At 50.5% G+C, this 20,205-nt stretch overlaps 1 long non-coding RNA gene across 1 annotated transcript; it reads left to right on the top strand.

The window, feature by feature from the left end:
• Positions 1-14,621: 14,621 nt before the first annotated feature.
• On the top strand, positions 14,622-15,728 carry LOC139015763 (uncharacterized). The gene is made up of 3 exons (XR_011472491.1): positions 14,622-14,848; positions 15,031-15,124; positions 15,277-15,728. It is a non-coding gene; the product is annotated as an uncharacterized lncRNA (long non-coding RNA).
• Positions 15,729-20,205: the final 4,477 nt, after the last annotated feature.

Here is a 20,205-nt window from a genome sequence, read left to right on the forward strand (position 1 = left end):
GCTTGCAGCAATTACCGGGACACTGAGATGCGGGGCCCCTTAGGGCAGGGCTGAGGATCAGCCATAGCTGCTTGCTCCACCCTGGTGATTCCCCGAGACCCCGCCCCACCCAGGCTGCAAGCAGAGGCTTTTGCATATGAATACCCTGGCCCTTTGCAATCTGAAAATTACCTGAAAAATTGCAGCTGGGCCAGACAGACCCAGAACTTCCAAGAGAAGGCCCAAGGCCCCACAGCATCTTTCATTGCTTCACAGCTGGGCCTCATCTGGGCACCTCCAAACCCCAAAAAAGGAAGGGGAATCTGCAGATCTCTTCGTAGCTCCTGCTGGGTAGCCTCAGGCAGAGGCTAAATTAGCACCTCCTTATATCCAAGAGCCAGTGTACCCAGTGGTCAGAGTGGGACCATCCAGATTACAGTTCCTCCAATCCATAAGATACACACTCAGGGGGCAGACTCAGTGAGCACCAAAGCCCCACTGATGCAAGTCTTGCCCCAGAAGGGTGTCTTCAGCACAAAAGTTCTCCCAGCTGATTCTCACAGCCAATTGGCCTGGAGGTCAATTCCTCCCAGTGGTAACTACAACAATCAAGGCTTAACTACAACAAGACTACAACAAGACTGTGCACAAAGCCCACAAAGGGGTGCACCAAGAGTGACCACCACAGGTAATTGGGAAGGCTGAGCAACTGGGCCCTATAGGACACCTAGCACACAAAGCCACTCTACCAACACAGGGAAGCATAAAAAATGCAGAGACAAAGAAACAGGTCACAAATGACAGGAATGAAGGAAAGTAAATGACTGGATATAGAGTTCAAAACCATGGTTATAAGGTTTTTCAAGAATTTTCTGGAAACCGCCGATAAATTTAGTGAGACCCTGGAGGATATAAAAAAGGGACCAACAGAAATTAAGCATACACTGACTGACATAAAGAATAATATACAGAGATCCAACAGCAGACAAGAGGATCACAATAATCAAGTCAAAGATTTGAAATACGAAGAAACAAAAAATACTCAACCAGAAAAGCAAAAAGAAAAAAAATCCAAAAATATGAAGATAGTGTAAGGTGCCTCTGGGACAACTTCAAGCATACTGACATCCGAATTATAGGGGTGCCAGAAGAAGAGAGAGAGCAAGATATTGAAAATCTATTTGAAGAAACAATGACAGAAAACTTCCCCTACCTGGTGAAAGGAATAGACTCATAAGTCCAGGAAGCACAGAGAACCCCCCAAAAAAGGAATCCAAAGAGGACCACACCAAGACACATCATAATTAAAATGCCAAGGGCAAAAGACAAAGAGAAAATCTTAAAAGCAGCAAGAGAAAAACAGTTAGTTACCTACAAGGGAGTACCCATGCGACTGTCAGCTGATTTCTCAACAGAAACTATGTAGGCCAGAAGGGAGTGGCAAGAAATATTCAAAGTGATGAATTGCAAGAACCTACAACCAAGATTACTCTACCCAGCAAAGCTATCATTCAGAATTGAAGGTCAGATAAAGAGCTTCACAGATAAGAAAAAGGTAAAGGAGTTCATCACCACCAAACCAGTATTCTGTGAAATGCTGAAACGTATTCTTTAAGAAGAGGAAGAAGAAAAAGGTAAAGATAAAAATTATGAACAGCAAATACATATCTATCAACAAGTGAATCTAAAAATCAAGTGAATATAAAATCTGATGAACAGGGTAAACTGGTGAATATAATAGAACCAGGGGCATGGAAAGGGAGTGGACTGACAATTCTTGGGGGGAAAGGAGTATGGGGGTGCCGGAAGAGACTGGACAAAAATCATACACCTATGGATGAGGACAGTGGGAAGAGAGCTATGGGGGGGAGAAAGAGGAACAAATGTAATAATCTGAATAATAAAGATTTAATTTAAAGAAAAAGAAAATCTATGGGAAACAGTGAATGCAGTCCTGAGGGAAGTTCATAGCATTACAGGCCTACCTCAAAAAAATAAGAAAAACTTTTAATACGCTCTCTAACCCTACAATTTAAAGAATTAGGAAAAGAACAACACAAAAATGCCAGAGTAAGTAGAAGGTAGTAATTAATAAAGATCAGAGTGAAAATAAATTACATAGCAACTAAAAAATACAAAAGTCAATGAAACCAAGAGCTGGTTCTTGAAAGAATAAAAAATATTGATGAACCTCTAGCCAGACTCATCAAGAAGCAAAGAGAGAGGACCCAAATAAATAAAATCAGGAATGAAAGAGGTGAAGTAACAACTGACCCCACAGAAATACAAAGGATAGCAAATATATATATACTATCAATGACTTTATTCTAACAAATGAGACAACTTGGACAAAATACACATATTTCTAGGAAAATGCAACTTTCCAAAACTCAATCAGGAAGAATCAAAAAACCTGAATAGGCCAATAACTATGGAGGAAATTGAAGCCATAATAAAAAAAACTTCCAGCAAACAAAAGCTCTAGACCAGATGGCTTCACAGGGAAGTTTTACCATACATTCAAAGAAGAACTAAAACCTATTCTCCTCAAACTATTCCAAAAAATTCAAGAGGAAGGAGTACTTCTAAGCTCTTTCTATAAAGCCAGCATTACCCTAATCTCAAAATCAGATAAAGACATGACAAAGAAAGAGAACATCAGGCCAATATCCCTGATGAACACAGACACTAAAATCCTCCACAAAATTTTAGCAAATCGGATCTAGCAATATATTTAAAAAGATCATACACCATGACCAAGTGAGATATATTCTCAGGATGCAAGGCTGGTACAATATTCCCAAATCAATAAATGTGACACATCACATAAACAGATTACAAGACAAAATCACATGATCATATCAATTGATGCATAAAAAGCATTTGACAAAATCCAATACCCTTTCTTGATAAAAACTCTCAGCAAAGTGGGAATAGAGGGATCATACCTCAACATAATAAAGACCATATATGAAAAACCTATAGTCAACATCATACTCAATCGTCAAAAACTAAAACGACTTCTCCTAAGAACAGAAACAAGACAGGGATGCCCTCTTTCACCACTCTTATTCAACATAGTACTGGAAGTCCTGGCCATAGGTATCAGACAAGAAGAAGAAATAAAAGGCATCTAGGTTAGAAAGTATGAAGTAAAACATTCATTATTCACAGATGACATGATACTGTACATATAAAAACCAAAATACTCCATAAAAAAACTACTAGATTTAATAAATGAATTTGGAAACATATCAGTGTACAAAATTAACACCCAGAAATCCATCACATTTTTATACACCAATAGTGAATGCTCAGAAAGATAAACTAAAACAACAATTCCATTTACTATTATAACAAAAATTAAGATACTGAGGAATAAACTTAATCAGGGAGGTAAAAAAGCTGTACTCTGAAAACTACAGGACATTTTTTAAAAAGTGATAAGAGAAAGATATAAACAAGTGGAAGAATATCCGTGTTCATGGGTTGGTCAGATCAACATCATTACAATGTCCATATGATCCAAAACAATCTATAGATTCAACGCAATCCCCATTAAAATGTCAACATGTTTCAAAATTCTAGAACACTCCAAATATTTACAAGGAACCAAAAAAAAAAAGACCCTGAATAGCTGCAGCAATCTTGAGAAAGAACAAATTTGGAGGAATCACAATACCAGATGTCAAGTTACATTACAAAGCCACTGTAATCCCAGAAATCAACCCAGGCCACTCTGCTCAATTAATATTTGACAAAGGAGGCAAGAGCATACATTGGAGCAGAGACAATCTCTTCAATAAATGGTGCTGGGAAAATTGGACAGGTACATACAAAAAATGAAACTATACCACCAACATACACCATACACAAGAATAAACTCAAAATGGATAAAAAACTTAAATGTAAGACATGAAACCATAAAAGTCCTAGAAGAAGCCATAGGCACCAAAATCTCAGACATCTCTCATAGCAATATGTTTACTGATACATCTTCTAGGACAATGGAAACTAAGGAGAAAATAAATCAATGGGACTTAATCAAAACAAAAAGCTTCTGCACAGCAAAAGAAATCATCAGCAAAATAACAAGAAACCCCATTACATGGGAGAACATATTTGCTAATGATACATACAATAAGGGGTTAATCTCCAAAATTATAGGGAACTCATACAACTTAACAAAAGGAAGACAAACAATCCAATTAAAAAATTGGCAAAGGACCTAGATAGACACTGCTCCAAAGGGGACATACAAAAGGCCAAGGGACATATGAAAAAATGCTCAAAGTTATTAATCATCTGAGAGATGCAGATCAAAACAACAATGAGGTTTCACCTCACACCTGTCGGAACGGCTACCATCAACAAATCAAGAAATGACAAGTGCTGGTGAGGATGCGGAGCAGAGAATCCATCCTAGTGCACTGCTGATGGGGATGCAGACTGGCGCAGTCACTATGGGAAACAGTATGGAGTTTCCTAAAAAAAAAAAATGGAACTCCCATTTGACCCAGTGATCCGACTTCTAGGAATATATTCTAAGAAACCTGAAACACTCATCAGAAAAAATATATGCACCCCTACATTCATAGCAGCGTCATTTACAATAGCTAAGTTCTGGAAACAGCCCAAGTGCCCATCAGCAGATTAATGGGAAAAAAAATTTTGGTACATACCATTTGCAACAGCATGGAGGGACCTGGAGAGTATAATGCTGAGCGAAATAAGCCAGTCAGAGAAAGAGATGTATCACATGATCTCACTCATATGTGGAATGTAATGAACCAAATAAACTCATGAACAAAAACAGACCCAGAGACATAGTAGCATGAACAGACCATTGAGCCTCAGAGGGAAGGCAGGGTGGGAAGAGATCTACCAATGAACTTGTATGCATATATGCATCACCCTTGGAGACAGACAATGCGGTGGTGAGGGCCTGGGGTGGGGAAGGGGGAGGGGAGCGGCTGGAAGATGTTAATGGGGGGAAAGGAGGACCTATGCAATACTTTCAACAATAAAGATTTTTTTAAAAGTGGGATACAGAGTTTGATAACTTGATAAGGTGGCTCCCATTAGATTTATACATTATACACATACATACACACACGCAAATACTTTGAATCTGTTAATATTCTGTTCCCCAATTAATTTGCACTCAATGCTATAGACCCACTGATAATTCTTGCCTGAATAAATTATGATATCAATGATTTTAAAAAGTGATTTTATAATATTATCATTAATTACACATTTTTTCACCCAACAGTCTTCTGAAAAAGAAGTTTTTCCTTTTCTCTCTCCTCTCTTTTTTTGTGTGGGTTGGTTCTCTTTTTGTTGTTCAATGCGCTAAAATCCATTGTAAGCAGGTTGTTTTGGGGTTTAGATTCCTCGAGGTTGGACAGTAGTTTCCCTCCATGCCTCCACCAGTCTCTATGCACTTCCTTGCTTTCTGGTACATTAACTCACCTGTACCTTCTCTCACCCAAAGCTGTATCAGTTCTTTCTCCAAAGAAGCCAGTTCCTTTTACTGCGAAATGAATTAGGAACAGAGAATTGTCTAATTCTCTAGCATACCAGAGAAATCACTCTGCTTCCATGTATTCTCCATCTGTATATTGCCATCCTCCTTTCTGATGTTTTGTAGTATCTAAGAAAAGGCCTTTCTGAAAATCGTGTTTGTAATGAGGCTGTTATACGATTTGGGTAGGCCATTAGCTCAAGAATATCATGAGAGAAGGTTTGGGAACAGTGGGTTATAGCTTTTTAAATTTTTGTCTATCTTTCGCCCTGGCCGGTGTGGATACGTGGCTAGCTTGTCGGCCTGAGCACCAGAGTCACAGGTTCAATTCCCAGTCAAGGGCATGTACCTGGGTTGCGGGTTCACTCCCTGACCCCAGAAGGGGTGAAGAGGTGAGTGGGGGAGGCAACCAGTCCATGTTTCTGTCTCACATACCTCTCTCTCTCTCTCTCTCTCTCTCTCTCGCTCGCTCCTCCCTCCCTTCCACTCTCTGAAAAGCAATGGGGGAAAAAATATCCTCTGGTGAGGATTAACAACAAAAAATGTTTATGTTTGTGTTTACTCCACACCCACCCTATTTCAAAAAGCATTGAGGTGCCTTAAAATGTACAAACAAGAGATTGTAACACGTTCTTACACATGCAAAGCACACTGCAGGCCGAGGAGTGACATGGAAGCCGGACAGGTTGCTCCCTGGTGTCCACGCCCAGAGCCCTCATCCCCCTGCAGGTCAGTGCGTCATCCCAACTGGCTCAGAGCCGTCCGGACAGGGAGGCCGGGCTCCTCAGCCCCGTGTCACAGGCAGGACACTCACCCCGGAGCTTAGAGACCTTCCTCGGCACAGAGAGGCGGCGGGTCTAAGTGTCCACCTTCCGCCTGGCGGCGCCGGTTTCCGATGCTGGGACTCAACAGGGCGACCCGGGAAGCAGGGGCGGCTCAGGAACTCTGCTCGGACCTGAGGGCCAGCCCCGGTGCTGTTGGGGCTCCCGGCGCCACTGCAGGCGCCCAGGCCACCCTCCCCCCTCCCCGCACGGTCTCCCTGAGCGGCTTCCCCCGAGCAGTCACTGGGGCCTTTGTCAGGACAGAAGCGCAGCGGGTTCCAGGTCTCGGGCGGCTAATGCTGGGCCTGCGGGCGCGGAGTGGGCGCTGGGATCCTGTGTTGTTACCCAAGTGCCAGGCCAGACCTCGGGGCTTGTTCTCGGATCCAGACAGAGAAGTAACTGGGGAGTCAGGCGGCGAGAGGGGGCAGTGGGACCCCCGCTCACCAGGGGAGGAGGCAGTGGGACCCCCACGCACCAGGGGAGGGGGCAGTGGGACCCCCGCGCGCCAGGGGAGGGGGCAGTGGGACCCCCGCGCGCCAGGGGAGGGGGCAGTGGGACCCCCGCTCGCCAGGGGAGGGGGCAGTGGGACCCCCGCGCGCCAGGGGAGGGGGCACTGTGACCCCCGCGCGCCAGGGGAGGGGGCAGTGGGACCCCCGCTCACCAGGGGAGGGGGCAGTGGGACCCAGGTCTCGGGCGGCTAATGCTGGGCCTGCGGGCGCGGAGTGGGCGCTGGGATCCTGTGTTGTTACCCAAGTGCCAGGCCAGACCTCGGGGCTTGTTCTCGGATCCAGACAGAGAAGTAACTGGGGAGTCAGGCGGCGAGAGGGGGCAGTGGGACCCCCGCTCACCAGGGGAGGAGGCAGTGGGACCCCCGCGCGCCAGGGGAGGGGGCAGTAGGGCCCCCGCGCGCCCGGGTGGCGCCCTGTGACGCTCCCTCTGCACCTGGTACCAGTTCCCCCAGCCTCCCGGCCTCAGGGGGCGGGTGCGGGGAGGGGGCCGCTGCGCAGGCTTTCCCAGCGCAGGTGTCATAGGAAACAGAGCAACCGGCTTGCAGGGAGTGGTCGGGAGCTGCTGGGGGTCCGAATGGCAGCCAGCCTTTCCTGGCTGAGGGGCACCGGCTCCTGGCTTCCAAGTCCCTGGCCCTCCAGTACCTCCCTCTGCCCAGCAGGAGGGGCCCAGCCTGAGGAGGGGCGTGTCCCATTCAGCGAGCGATTGTGTATGTGTGTGTGTGTGTGTGCGTGTGTGCATGTGTGCGTGTATGTATGTGCGCGCACGTGTGTGCGTGCATGTGCGTGTGTATGTGTGTGTGCGCACGTGTGTGTTAAGACAAATCATGAACCAAAGGCCATAATTATAAGGAATGATGCTTTGGTCTCAATAAAATAAAAACCCTTCTAATCACAGGGGTGTCTATGCCCTGAGTGGATTGGACGCGTGGGGGGAGCAGGAGGGAGGGGGTCCTCCCACCCCCCCAACAGCCCCCAGACAGCCCGGTGCCCATGGTGCCCGCCTGCCAGGGGCGCCGCGTGCTCCTCAGCTCCACTGGCTGGTAGATGCTCGGCTGCTCCCAGCGCCTCCGGATGAGGGAGGCCCCTTGCGGTGCCGCCCAGGAGTGGGCGCCTGTCGCCATCGGGGTGGCCAGTGGCGACGGCGGTGCCTGTGACGGTGCCGCCTGTCTGGGCGCTGCCTGTGGGCACAGCGGCTGCCTCTGGCGGGGGTGCCCGGCCGGAAGCCGCTCTGGACTTTTAGTTCCCTTTCCCTCCAGCCTGAATGAGCATCAGCAGGGCAGCCCCCTGGGAACATGGTCTCCTGCCCCTTCCCTCTGTTCCTCCCGGGCTTGGGCGGTAAATGCTTCCGCCTTTGGGGAGACGCTGTCTCATAGATCGCTTTTGGGAGGGGGCAGCCTGTTTGCGTCTCATCTGTGCTGTGTGTAGACAGTTGCTATTTCCATGTCTCCAGTCCACAAGTGTCTTGTCTCCACAACACGCAACTTACTGCTGAGCCCATCAACAGGCATGAGGTTTTGGATTTTATATTTTTTACACACATATTCTTCCATTTCTTTCATTTTTGTTTATTTTTATGTTTGTTATAAACACCTGAATATACTTTTTAAATGCTGGGGTGGTTTATCATCAACTTTGTAATTTCTGTGTCGGTTTCTACTATTTTCTCTTGATGATCAGTCACACGTTTGCTTCTTCGGGTCTTGTATTTTGCTTGGGTGCTGGACGCCACACTGTTCATCCTGAGGTAGCCATATGCTGACAGGGTTCAGTAGATATAGTGCTTCATTTGGCAACAACTTAATGAATTTCAGACAGACTTGGTCCGTCTGAGGCTTGCTTTTAAAATAAGTCCAGGTGCGACGAGAGCAGCCATGACCGATTCTGAGTTCTCTACGGGGTGACCCGTCTTCAGTGAGTCTCTGCACCCTGGTGGCCAGCGAGGAGGGCTTCCCTCGCGCGTGCAAGCTGCAGCCTCACAGGAGAGGCTCGGTCCTCAGTCGTGTCCGTCCAGGCCTCTTGGGATCCCATCCAGGTACGTGTAGCTGGTGATCAACCAGAGAATCAAGAAGAATCTTCATGACATTTCGGAGACTCTTTTTCTGCTTAAAACCCTCCTCTCTGGTACTCACCCTGCAAACTGCAGCCTCTCGCCATCACCACTCCTACTCCCGCCTCCAGCCTTGTATTTTTTTAAAAACTGATTTTAGAGAGAGAGGAAGGGAGAGAGAGAGAGAAACACCAACGCGCTGCCTCCCACATGCCCAGACCGGTGTGGACGGAAGGGGCCACATGCTGACCTGACGGCTCAGGGAGGCCTGCATGGCGGGCTTGCAAACTCGGAGACCTAAAGTCACCACAAAGGATGGTCTGAAATTAAACTTTAACTAAAGCAGTTATGGTGGGCAGTTACGTCCTGGGCCAGTATCTTCACTGACAAGGTCAACCTTTACCTTAACTGAGCCTATCTGTCTTTTTGCATCTATGATAACATACCCTTGAAATGTCTGGGCAACTTGTAACTTCCCTTTTTCTGGAGCCCCTGGGGCACAACCAAATGTGCTGGGAGCCAGGACAGATACCACAAATTCCTTCACTATCATGTTAATTGTTCCTGCCCCCACCTAAGTATGTGTCCACCATTTTACTTTTTATCCAATCCCAGGGGTTTCCCTGCTTTGCTTTATCCCTCCTCCTTAATCTATCACCAATGAATTTCATGTAACCCATTTATGTCCCTCCTTTGATTGCAAATGTATAAATACAAATGTAACCCCGCCATTCTCCGGAGTATTATCTCAATTCGTTGAGGTTCTGCTTCCCGGTATATGTTGACAGTTTGGCTCAAATAAACTCACAAAAATTCTTTACACGTTTCAATGGTTTTTTTTATGTTAACACTGGGGACCACGCCTGAAACCCGCACGTGCCCTGACCAGGAGTGGGACTAGGGCCGCCCCTGGGCCACATCGGCCAGGCTCCTCCAGGGTTGGAAAGCTGTGCTCCTGGCCACGGCAGGTCTGCTTCTGCCCACGCCCCTTCCTGAGGCCTCGCCTGACAAGAGCTTCCTGGCAGCTCCGAGTGGAGCCCAGGCCCTTGCGGGGCAGGGCCTGAGCCCAACAGCGCAGAGCCAGCTTCTGGCCCCACCACCTCCCAGCTGTGCGGCTTCAGGCAGAGAATGGAGACTCGGTCTCCCCTGTCAGATGAGGACGACGCTCCCTCTGGGTGGCTGGGAGGACTCAGTGAGGTGATACCTTTGGCTGCTGCCCAGCGTGGATCAGCACGCTCCCCCCTTCCTTCTTAGTCCCGTCCTTCCTTCAAGGTCAATAGATCCAGAGATTAGCAAATAGTCTCCTTTCAGCAGAATCTGCTCTCCTATTGGGGTCCGAATGGCCAGTCCCCCTGGTTCCAGCTCCCACACCCCTGCTGGCTCCATCCTCAGGACAGTGCTGACCGCGCCTCTCTGGTCCTCACACCCTGCTCCTCTGCAACCTCGTCCCTGCCTCAGCTCGGCCAGTACCACGCTCACCAGCCAGCCCACTGCTCGGCTTCCTGTCCCCTCTCATCCAGTCCCACCTCCACGCTGTGACCAGCTGACCTTTCTAAGTTAGGACCGGATCCTGTCACTTGGCGTGTGTAAGAGCTGCCCACATGCCTCCCCATGCAGTCCCTGCGGTCTGCACAGCACGGACCCTGGCAGCGCATTTCTCCCCCATCCCGTGTCCTAGCATAGCACCCAACCAGCTGGAAGACTGGAGAGTAATTAAAAGAGGTGTCAAGACTGAGACTGAGCCTGGACTGTGGGAGCCTAAATAAAATGTAGACTTAAGTTGACAATAATGTATCAATATTTGTTCATTAACTGTAACGATTCTGTAGAAAACTAGAAAGAGGAGAAATTAAAAGTAAAATAAGAGATACCTATTGCATCAACCTGGAAACCTGGAGGACTTGGGTGATTTCCAGTAAAAATACACGTTAATAAAACAGAACATAAAATGAAGACACTACAAACAGACCAATTAGCTACCTGGACAAAGCTGTGTCCTCTCCCCCTTCCTCTGTTCTCACCCCCTCAGGCCTACAGGACACAGAGCACCAGGGAGCCCTCTGTTCTCCCAGGGGGTGGGGCGCGGGTATAAGCTGACCAGCCTCTGGGGTTCACCTAACACAGGCCTGTGGCAGCGATGGAGGTGTGGCTGCAATCGGGCGGTACAGCCTGCTCACCGGCCCTTGAGGAACAGAGAAAACAGGCTCTACCCACAAACACACTGCACTTACACTCTCACTCCATTTCTATTCCTTTAGAAAATGTATTTTCTGAGAGGCTTTTATACCAAAGTGTCTTCTGCAACACAGAAGTTCGGTAGTGAGATTTCTCCAAGTTTCCTTTATCACATGCTGTGTCCTTAAAGAGGTCAGTGTGTGAAATGCGATGTGTGGTTGGCCATTTCTGTGAAGTCAGAGGCACAGAGGGCAGAGCAAGCCTGTATTAGTGCTACTGTCACAGTTCCTGGAGTTTTCGCACCTTTATCTCCAACTCAGGGGCAGGAAACAAAGGCAACACAGACTTCACACCCACAATGACCACAGGAATCTGCAAAACCAAGTTCTTATAGGAGCTAAAGGTCAGGGGCATGGGCAACCAGAAGGGAGGCTGGCAGCTCACCAGGAGCAGGTGCCCGTGTCTGGGGCAGCCCCCTTCTCCACCTGCCAAGAACCAGCACCACCGCAGCCTGCCCCCCAGTCCTGCTGTTTTAAGCCACGGCTTTGGTGTGGGTTGTTACTCAGTAGCAGGTAACTGGAACTGTAGCTTCAGTAGTTAAGGAAGCAATAAGAAATATTTTACTGGCTGACACATTACCTGATTATATTGTGCATATTAGCTCAGCTGAAGAGAGATGGCAAAATATCATAATCATGAATACTTTGGATTGATGAGTATCATTTACCATATGTTGAGTAACCATAAATTATGATATTATCTTTAAACTAGAACAAAGTGATACTTATCTAATAAACCTTTTGAAATTTTTGTAAAACTCAACATTGCTACAAATATAATCTCAGTAGACACACTACCTTTTATAGTATAAGAAGAGTAATTGCCATCAGCTGTAATACCTTCAAATGAGGTCTGAAACAGAGAAGCCATAAAAAGAAGTAAAGCAAGAAAAAAATGTATACTGATAATTTTACATAGGCAATAAAGAAACCTTAGTTGTAAAAATATAATCTATACTAATAAAAGAGTAATATGCTAATTAGACCAGGTGGACGGGACATCTTCCGGTCATCCTGCCTTCCTTCCAGACAAAGCCACAGGTGGCGGGGCTGAAGCAGAGGCGGTTAGGGGTGATCAGGCCAGCAGGGGAGGGCAGTTGGGGGCAATCAGGCCAGCAGGGGAGGGCAGTTGAGATTGATTTCAGAGAGGAAGGAAGAGGGAGAGTGATAGAAACATCAATGATGAGAGAGAATCATTGATCCGCTGCCTCCTGCATGTCCCCTACTGGGGACCAAACCCACAACCTGGGCATGTGCCTTTGACTGGAATCGAACCCGGGACCCTTCAGTCCTCATGCCAAGGCTTTATCCACTGAGCCAAACCAGCTAGGGCTGAAGATGCTTCTTAACAACACAGAAGTAATTTCAGTTGTCTACAGTCTGCTTTTCCGCAGGCGGCTTTAGATCTATGGCTGGACTTTGACCTGGCTTACCTTTGTAGACCCTGTGAGCACATAATACATGTTTGCTGAATGATTCGCTGAAGAAAAATGACCATTCAAGATCATTACTATGTTCCAATTGTGTGTGTGTTGTTGTTGTTTTTTTAAAATCTGGGCATGTTCAAAACTTTGATTTTTTTCAAAATATATTTTTATTAATTTGAGAGAGTGGAAGGGAAAGGGAGAGAGAGATAGAAACACTAGTGATGAGAGAGTCCCCTGACTATAGAATCGAACTGTGACCCCCTGGTTCATGAGTTGATGCTCAAACACTGAGGAACACTGGCCTGGCCAAATCTTTGATTTTAAACCACTTTAGCAAACTACCAAAAAAGAAAAACAAAGAAAATAAAAAAGTAAAGACAGAAAGCAGGTCAAGCAGCTGTTTTTGGTTTTTTACTCTTTTAGACATGAAAGATATTTTGAAGCTTTATCTCAAGAAAAGAGTTTTTCATTTCTTATTCAGAAACTTCATTATAGTCTATGTGTCAGGCACAATTTAGTACAAAAACAAACTAAATTATTATTAACCTATTTTGTGAAATGAAACCTAAACCAATCTGCATTGTTTCAATAAGCCCTTGTTGCTAGAGTGCCAAACAGATATTAAACAATTAACAAAACATTATCAAAAATGTATTTCCTTTTAGATGACAGATAATCATTGCAATGACTGGAAAGTGATTTTCTAGTAAAGAAGCGGCCCGAGAAGAAAGCTGATCGCCCGAGGAATAAGCTGGGGAAGTGCCAGCAAGGACCCCTCCCGGGCGGGCTGAGCTGACCCTGAGCCCCGGCCTCCTGGTCCAGCCGGAGGCTCCCCCCGACCCCAGGTCGCTCTACACGAGCCACAACTCGGGGAGGAGGGCGGCAGTCCCTCCCCGGCTCACCCCTCCCGGTCGGTCACCCCTCCCGCCTCCCTCCTTCCTTCCCTCCTTCCCTCCCAGGGCCGGTCCGGGTCCGCCTGGCGCACAGCTGCAGGGCCAGCTCCTCGGGCGGGCGCCGCGGCTGCAGATGGGGCGGAGGAGCACTCGCCTCTGCTGTCCGCCCCCCACTAGGGACACGTCACCCCCACCGCCCCGCCGCGCTTACCGGAAAGCAGCCCGCGAGGGAAGAGACCGCAGTGCCCTTCCCACCCGCGGGCCCAGGGGGGAGGGAGGCTGTCCGGGGCGGGCGGGGGGAGGGAGGCTGTCCGGGGTGGGCGAGGGGTGAGGGGCGCTGTGCGGGGCGGGCGGGGGGAGAGGGGTTCCGTGCGGGGTGGGCGGGGGGAGAGGGGCGCTGTGCGGGGCGGGCGGGGGGAGAGGGGCGCTGTGCGGGGCGGGCGGGGGGAGAGGGGTTCTGTGCGGGGCGGGCGGGGGGAGAGGGGTTCTGTGCGGGGCGGGCGGGGGGGGAGAGGGGCGCTGTGCGGGGCGGGCGGGGGGAGAGGGGCGCTGTGCGGGGCGGGCGGGGGGAGAGGGGCGCTGTGCGGGGCGGGCGGGGGGAGAGGGGCTCTGTGCGGGGCGGGCGGGGGGAGAGGGGCTCTGTGCGGGGCGGGCGGGGGGGGAGAGGGGCGCTGTGCGGGGCGGGCGGGGGGAGAGGGGCTCTGTGCGGGGCGGGCGGGGGGAGAGGGGCTCTGTGCGGGGCGGGCGGGGGGAGAGGGGCGCTGTGCGGGGCGGGCGGGGGGAGAGGGGCGCTGTGCGGGGCGGGCGGGGGGGAGAGGGGCTCTGTGCGGGGCGGGCGGGGGGAGAGGGGCTCTGTGCGGGGCGGGCGGGGGGAGAGGGGCTCTGTGCGGGGCGGGCGGGGGGAGAGGGGCGCTGTGCGGGGCGGGGGGAGAGGGGTTCTGTGCGGGGCGGGCGGGGGGAGAGGGGCTCTGTGCGGGGCGGGCGGGGGGAGAGGGGCGCTGTGCGGGGCGGGCGGGGGGAGAGGGGCGCTGTTTGGGGTGGGCGGGTAGAGAGGGGGGCTGTGAGGGGTGGGGAGGGAGGGAGGGGCGCTGTCCTGGGAGGAGAGGGTGGGGGCTAGGGGGCGCCCACTGCCTGCGCTGCAGGCTTGGTGTGTGTGAGTGCGCGCGCGCCACCCCTCTGACCTGGGTGCGGGGCCGACGGGCCTGGGGAGCCGCCTCGCGGAGTCAGCGCGGACGGGGGCGGAGGGGAGGCGGCCGCTCTGGTCCGTCACAAGCCCTTTCAGCTGCGCAGGAGCCTGGGCGCGGCTCACCTGGGCGTCCGTCCTTGAAAAGCTTAGTGAGAAAAACGTGCGTCTCCTGGGCTCACCCACCCACACTCGTCAGTCCGGGAATCGCCTTAACGAGAGGAACAGGTTCATCCATTTTCCTGTGGGGCCCGGAGTGCCCGCCCCCCTTGTTACTGCGGCTGGTGAACGAGGAGGGAGGGCAGGGAAGACGGGGTGTTTTTGGTGTATATGTAGGTGAGATTGAAATTAACTTTAATAAGTAACCCAAGTTAATACTGTGTCTATTTCTATCCATTTTTCTTCTCTAGATGGAATCCAAAAAGATTTATAGCTTTCTGGGAACTGGAGAAAGAAGGGAGGATCTATTTACCAAATTATTAAATTTATTCAAAGATCTCCGTTGTAAGCCTTTTAGTTGATTTGTGTGGGTGAAATAAGGTGGGGTCAGGAGTATCAAAAACGGAAGGCAATGCTTTAAAAAACCACTTAAGAATGGTGAGCTTGGTCAAAAATGGCTCTTGCAAATGTAGCTCAAGTGCATCTATCTTTTCCAGATGAATGTGAGAAGTTTAAAAACCCTGGGAGGTGCACGTCAACGTTTTTGACAATCTGGGCAGGTCGTGTTTCTTGTGCACACTTTTTCCAAGTCCCGGCTGGAATTGGAGCGGCTGTGGAGCAGGTTAAACTGGTGTAGTGTTTAAATGTTTTTACTTAACATGTGATAGCTTGAAAAGCAACTACTGAGATCTTAATGCACACTTAGCAAGAAGCAGGAAAGTGAAAAGATGTTTAGCTGTGAATATTTCAACATGATCCATGAGTTGAGAAATAAGGCACAAACTGGAACAGAAACTCACCTGAGAAAGCACACAAGTCCTGCAACTACTTATCAATGAATGCTTCAACTTTATCAAGCTTCAACTTTTTAAAAGGGTGTTTTAACACAAACTATTTGACAGTTTGTTAAGAGGAGGAGTTTGGGTTTAACTAACTTCCCTATAATAGATTTCATGTCCTCTATGCTGCATCTATGTTTTTGATCAAATACTGGCTAGATTATTCCACCAAATGGTCAAGCCCATAGATCTGCCTGTAGACTTCATCATTGTCATATATTTGTTTAATCTGATAAGACTCCTCAAACTGCAAAATAAGGTACAAGTTTCAGTTCAGCCACTGAGAAAAAGAAGTTTCATTCCAGAAAACTTTTAAGAACCAAAGAAATTGAAGTGTTAAAAAACAGAATTGGACTGAGTACATTTTAAAGATATTGGCTTTATTCAGTGATTCATGGCTCTGGCAGCATCCCATCCAGCCAATAGAGGGAGCTCCGAAGGCTGTGCCAATGAGAGACTGTTCTGGGCAGCAGGAGGCGGGAACAAGGAAGCCCTATAGCAGAGCTTGGACGGCTGTGCTCAGGACACTTTCCTCGGGGATGACAGATGCCCTCACAGCGCTGGCCAGGCCGCTCCTCACTGACTGGCTTACCCTCCCATTTCCGGGAGAGGCTGCAGGTGTGATTGTCTCCTTTTGGTGACATGGGGCTTCCCATAAGTTGCTCCATGTGGGGCCTGTTGTCTTATTTTTAACAACTGGTTTAGCAAGAAGTTCTTTCTGCCTTGTAGCAGAATCACTTTTCTTCTTAACTGGAAAGGGAGACAGGTTACATAATTAGAAACTACTCTCTAAGGGGAGAGGGGCGGTTAAGGGTGCTTCAGAGTTTGTGTTGCTTTGGCACTTTTCTAGATTTTTTTCCCTTTCCCTGGCTGCTGTTATAAAGTTAATCTCTTTTTCTTTGTAAAAATAAAAATATATATGTGAAAACTAAATGTAAAGCATAGCTCCTTTCTCTGGCTTCAGGTACGTTTGTTGAGCTCTGCATGACTGCACCCCTCATTATGGTTCAGGGACAACCTGCCTCAGGCACGGTTTGGCTGGGGGACCCACCCTCCTGCCAGTGCCCAGCTGCTGACCTTGGGCTTGTACCTGCACCTCCTTGGGATCGGCTCGCCACCTGAACGGGGTGGTGTGTTGTGTTCCCTGTTGCTCTCCCAGCCTGTGACACTGTGTTCTTGGTAAGGAACCTGGATCCACTAGGACAGTGGTCGGCAAACTCATTAGTCAACAGAGCCAAATACCAACACGATTGAAATTCCTTTTGAGAGCCAAATTTTTTAAACTTAAACTATATAGGTAGGTACATTGTTATTAACTTAATTAGGGTACTCCTAAGGCTTAGGAAGAGCCACACTCAAGGGGCCAAAGAGCTGCATGTGGCTCGCGAGCCTCAGTTTGCCGACCATGGCACTCGGAGATGATCTACCACTTAGAAATGTAGATGCAGCCCTCCATGGCACCCCCACGGAACCCTTGGCTTTGAACAGGCAGATGTTGTGGGAACCCCCTTTCTCCCACTGGTGCTCGGGGCTGGGGAGCCCAGTGTGCCGTAGTTCACCTTGCACCAAAGAGGGAACTTCTCAGGCAAGATATTCTGCCCAACTCTCAACTGTCCGAATTCTGCCCCTCCGACCAGTGTGGGTGCGGCCTCCCCCTGAGCCTAGGAATCTGCCCGCTGGCTCTGAGGGCCTGGCGCTGGCTGCCCTGTCAGAGCTGAGTGCCCGCCATGGGTGTGGGGGGGCGGGGGGGGGGCGGGCATGGGCTCTGCCCTCAGGAAGCTCCCCTGGCACCTGCCCCCCGGAGCTGTGCCTTTGTGTTAAGAACGGGAGCTCCTCAAGCCCCTCCAGGCCTCATGCTCCCCGGGGCCCTGACGTGTCTCCCGCACAGTGGCTGGTGCAGTGCTGGAAGCTGGTCCACCCTTGCTGCTTGACACAGTCGCTGCAGGGAAGAAACAGCTGCACAGCTTATGTTTCAAGGGACCTGGCATATATGGCATATGTTTGCTCCCCCTCTTAGCACTATGTGTTTTAAACAGGGCCACCTCCCTAAGAAAGGTTGTTTCCCCAGGTGAGGATTTTTCAATAAATTTTGGACTTGTTGGGCCCACATCCCCAGGGGTCTGCCCACCAGGGAAAGCACCAAAGCCTATACCCCTGGAGACTCACCGACACAGGGCAGTCCCAGGGAAGGCAAGCAGCAAGGCTGGGAGGACATAACCTTTACTGGGAAGGATAATCTCCTTCAGTCACTTCCTTGTAGCTTATCAGTAGAGCAGTGACCTTGGAATAGCCCTTATAATGGAACACAGAGATTAACCTAGACAGGATTAAATTTAACAGAACTAGATTAACAAACGCCCTAACCTTTGGAATAGAATGGATAGGATTAAAATCAACTGGTATAAATACAGATGTAACAAGACAATAAAGACAGAGAACCTGGCTAGAGAACCTTGCTATGCTGATCAACTGAACACTGTCTCCGTGCCATTCCTTCTTTGCCGACTCCGTCCACACCTTTGGGAACCCCTGGACCTGCTGGGGCTAGACCCCAACAGTGCAGAACAGATGCTATGACGCCCGTGTGCTGCCTGCTCCTGGGGCGCCCGCAGGTGCCTGCCCTGAGGTGCCCCCTGTAGGTGCCCGCCTGCAGGTGCCCGCTGGCTGCTGCGTGTCACCTGAGCAGAACTGAAGAGCTCTGGGCTGTCTGGACTCTCTCTGGCCTCAGGGCTCACGAGTCTCCTACCCACTCCCGCCATTAGAAAGCGGGGGTTGCCCTGGGGCAGCCGCCACACTCAGCACACAGGCGAGAGGACAAAGATGGGACAGGTCTGGCCACTCATGCGTCTGTGAGACCCTCGGTGGTGGCGGCGGTGGCCCGGCCCCTGCAGTCCTCCCGCGAGTGGCATTGCTGTTGGTCGTTTCCAGGGGCCTCTGCGGAAACCTACCCACCTCACTGTGCATCAGAGAGCAATGTGGGCTTTTGGCCGGTTGCCAAGAATGTCTGTCCGATCCTCTATTCAGGCCCTGGGGAAGTGACTCCAGCGCGGGCCCTCGGGTCCCTGGGCCACAGGAGTGGGTGCTGGGCCAGCCATCGCCTGTCCCCTGGACCGCGGGCCTCTGGGCCCCCGTGGAAGTTGGAGTCGGGAATTAGCACATGTGAGAGCCAGTTTCTATGAACCCTGAGGTGGAGGCATCGTGCTGCCCGTCGCTCTGCACGGACCCGTCTCTGGGGGAGGCGTGGCAGGGACCACAGGCACCGGCGGTGGTGCTGGCTCCTGGCCAAGGGTACAGCCAGCCCCGCAGGAAATGCCCTGGGGCTGAGCTGCTGTTAGAAACTGGCTACTCGAGTCAGTTTCCTGGTTACAAGACCTGGTCTTTTTCAATTGCCTGTAACAAGCGACGCCCTTTCAAGCCTAGACTGATTCAGTGGCTGCTGCCACGGTCCTTGTGGGTCCGAGTGTTGTACTGTGGACCCTCTCCCCGTCTCCCACAATCCCCCCCCCCCCCCCAACCCCCGGGAACCGCGCTGCTGGAAGCCTCTGCCGCTGGCACCAGCTCTCAGAGGCGGAGGCGGCGGGAGCCTTTGGCTGCTGCTTCTGCCTCCTGCTCGGGGCGCTCGGGCATCTCAGCGCAATAACCTCAGCGCCATGAACTGAGGCCGAGCCGCCGCCTCCGCGGACACTGCGCAGCCACTTCCCGCTCCAGAACACACCGCGTGCGGCCCGTCTGCCCGCCCGGGCCTGGCGTTGGGCTCGGCCCAGCGCGCGGTCCTCCCCTCCACCCTCTCCCGGGCCGCAGGGATCTGACCGTGGATTTTATCCAAACTTTGCTTCATCCCGAGTCACTGTCCAGACTTGCCGGGCAGTTTGAAATCAGGTCCCCGTTATGGGTGCGGAGGGCCCAGGGTTGAAGGACGGGTCTCGGGAGAAGGCGCCCTGGGAGGACTCTCTCTGCTCAGAAGCGAGGCTCAGAGAGACGAGGTCAGCGCTCTCTGCTCTGGTCGGTACATTATAATTTCGCCATCTGCACAATGAGGTTTGTGTCTGTTTCCAGCAAGATAAGCCCCGTGAGGGTGAAAAGTAGCTGGTGGTTTAGGCTGTGATAGCCGTTCCCTGGTGGTCTGACTAGGACCTGAGCGGGGACCTTTTCATTTTCTTTCTGTAAAGGCCCCAGTGGGTGGTGAGAGCCGCCCAGGCCGCAGTCCGCGGAGTGGCTGCTCCTGCTGTGGGGCCGGCAGCCGGTTCCCACGCGGAGGAAGCATCACTTTGCCATCGGTCACCACACCGAGCCCTCCAGCCCCCCGCCCCTCCCCCCCCCCCAGGGTCCCTTCCTGGTGTGAGTTTACATACGTAAAGACCTGAAGGTAGAAACCACACAGTAAAATATAATAATAAAATATAATATAATTCGGTAGAAAGTTATTGCTTAGGTAACTAAAAGGTAAAAATGTTACTCAAAGGCAGTGATTTCCAACCGGTGTGCCGCGGGAATTTTAAAACTATTTAGTCGGGGCACCGACCTCTTTTCCCTTAGATGTCAAATGAAAAATGCCAACAGCCAGCACAATAGCCATCTGTGGGAATG

The sequence above is a fragment of the Myotis yumanensis genome, unplaced genomic scaffold, assembly GCF_028538775.1.
Source record: "Myotis yumanensis isolate MYYU_CA2020_CCGP unplaced genomic scaffold, mMyoYum1.0.hap1 SCAF_8, whole genome shotgun sequence".
Taxonomy (NCBI): Eukaryota; Metazoa; Chordata; class Mammalia; order Chiroptera; family Vespertilionidae; genus Myotis; species Myotis yumanensis.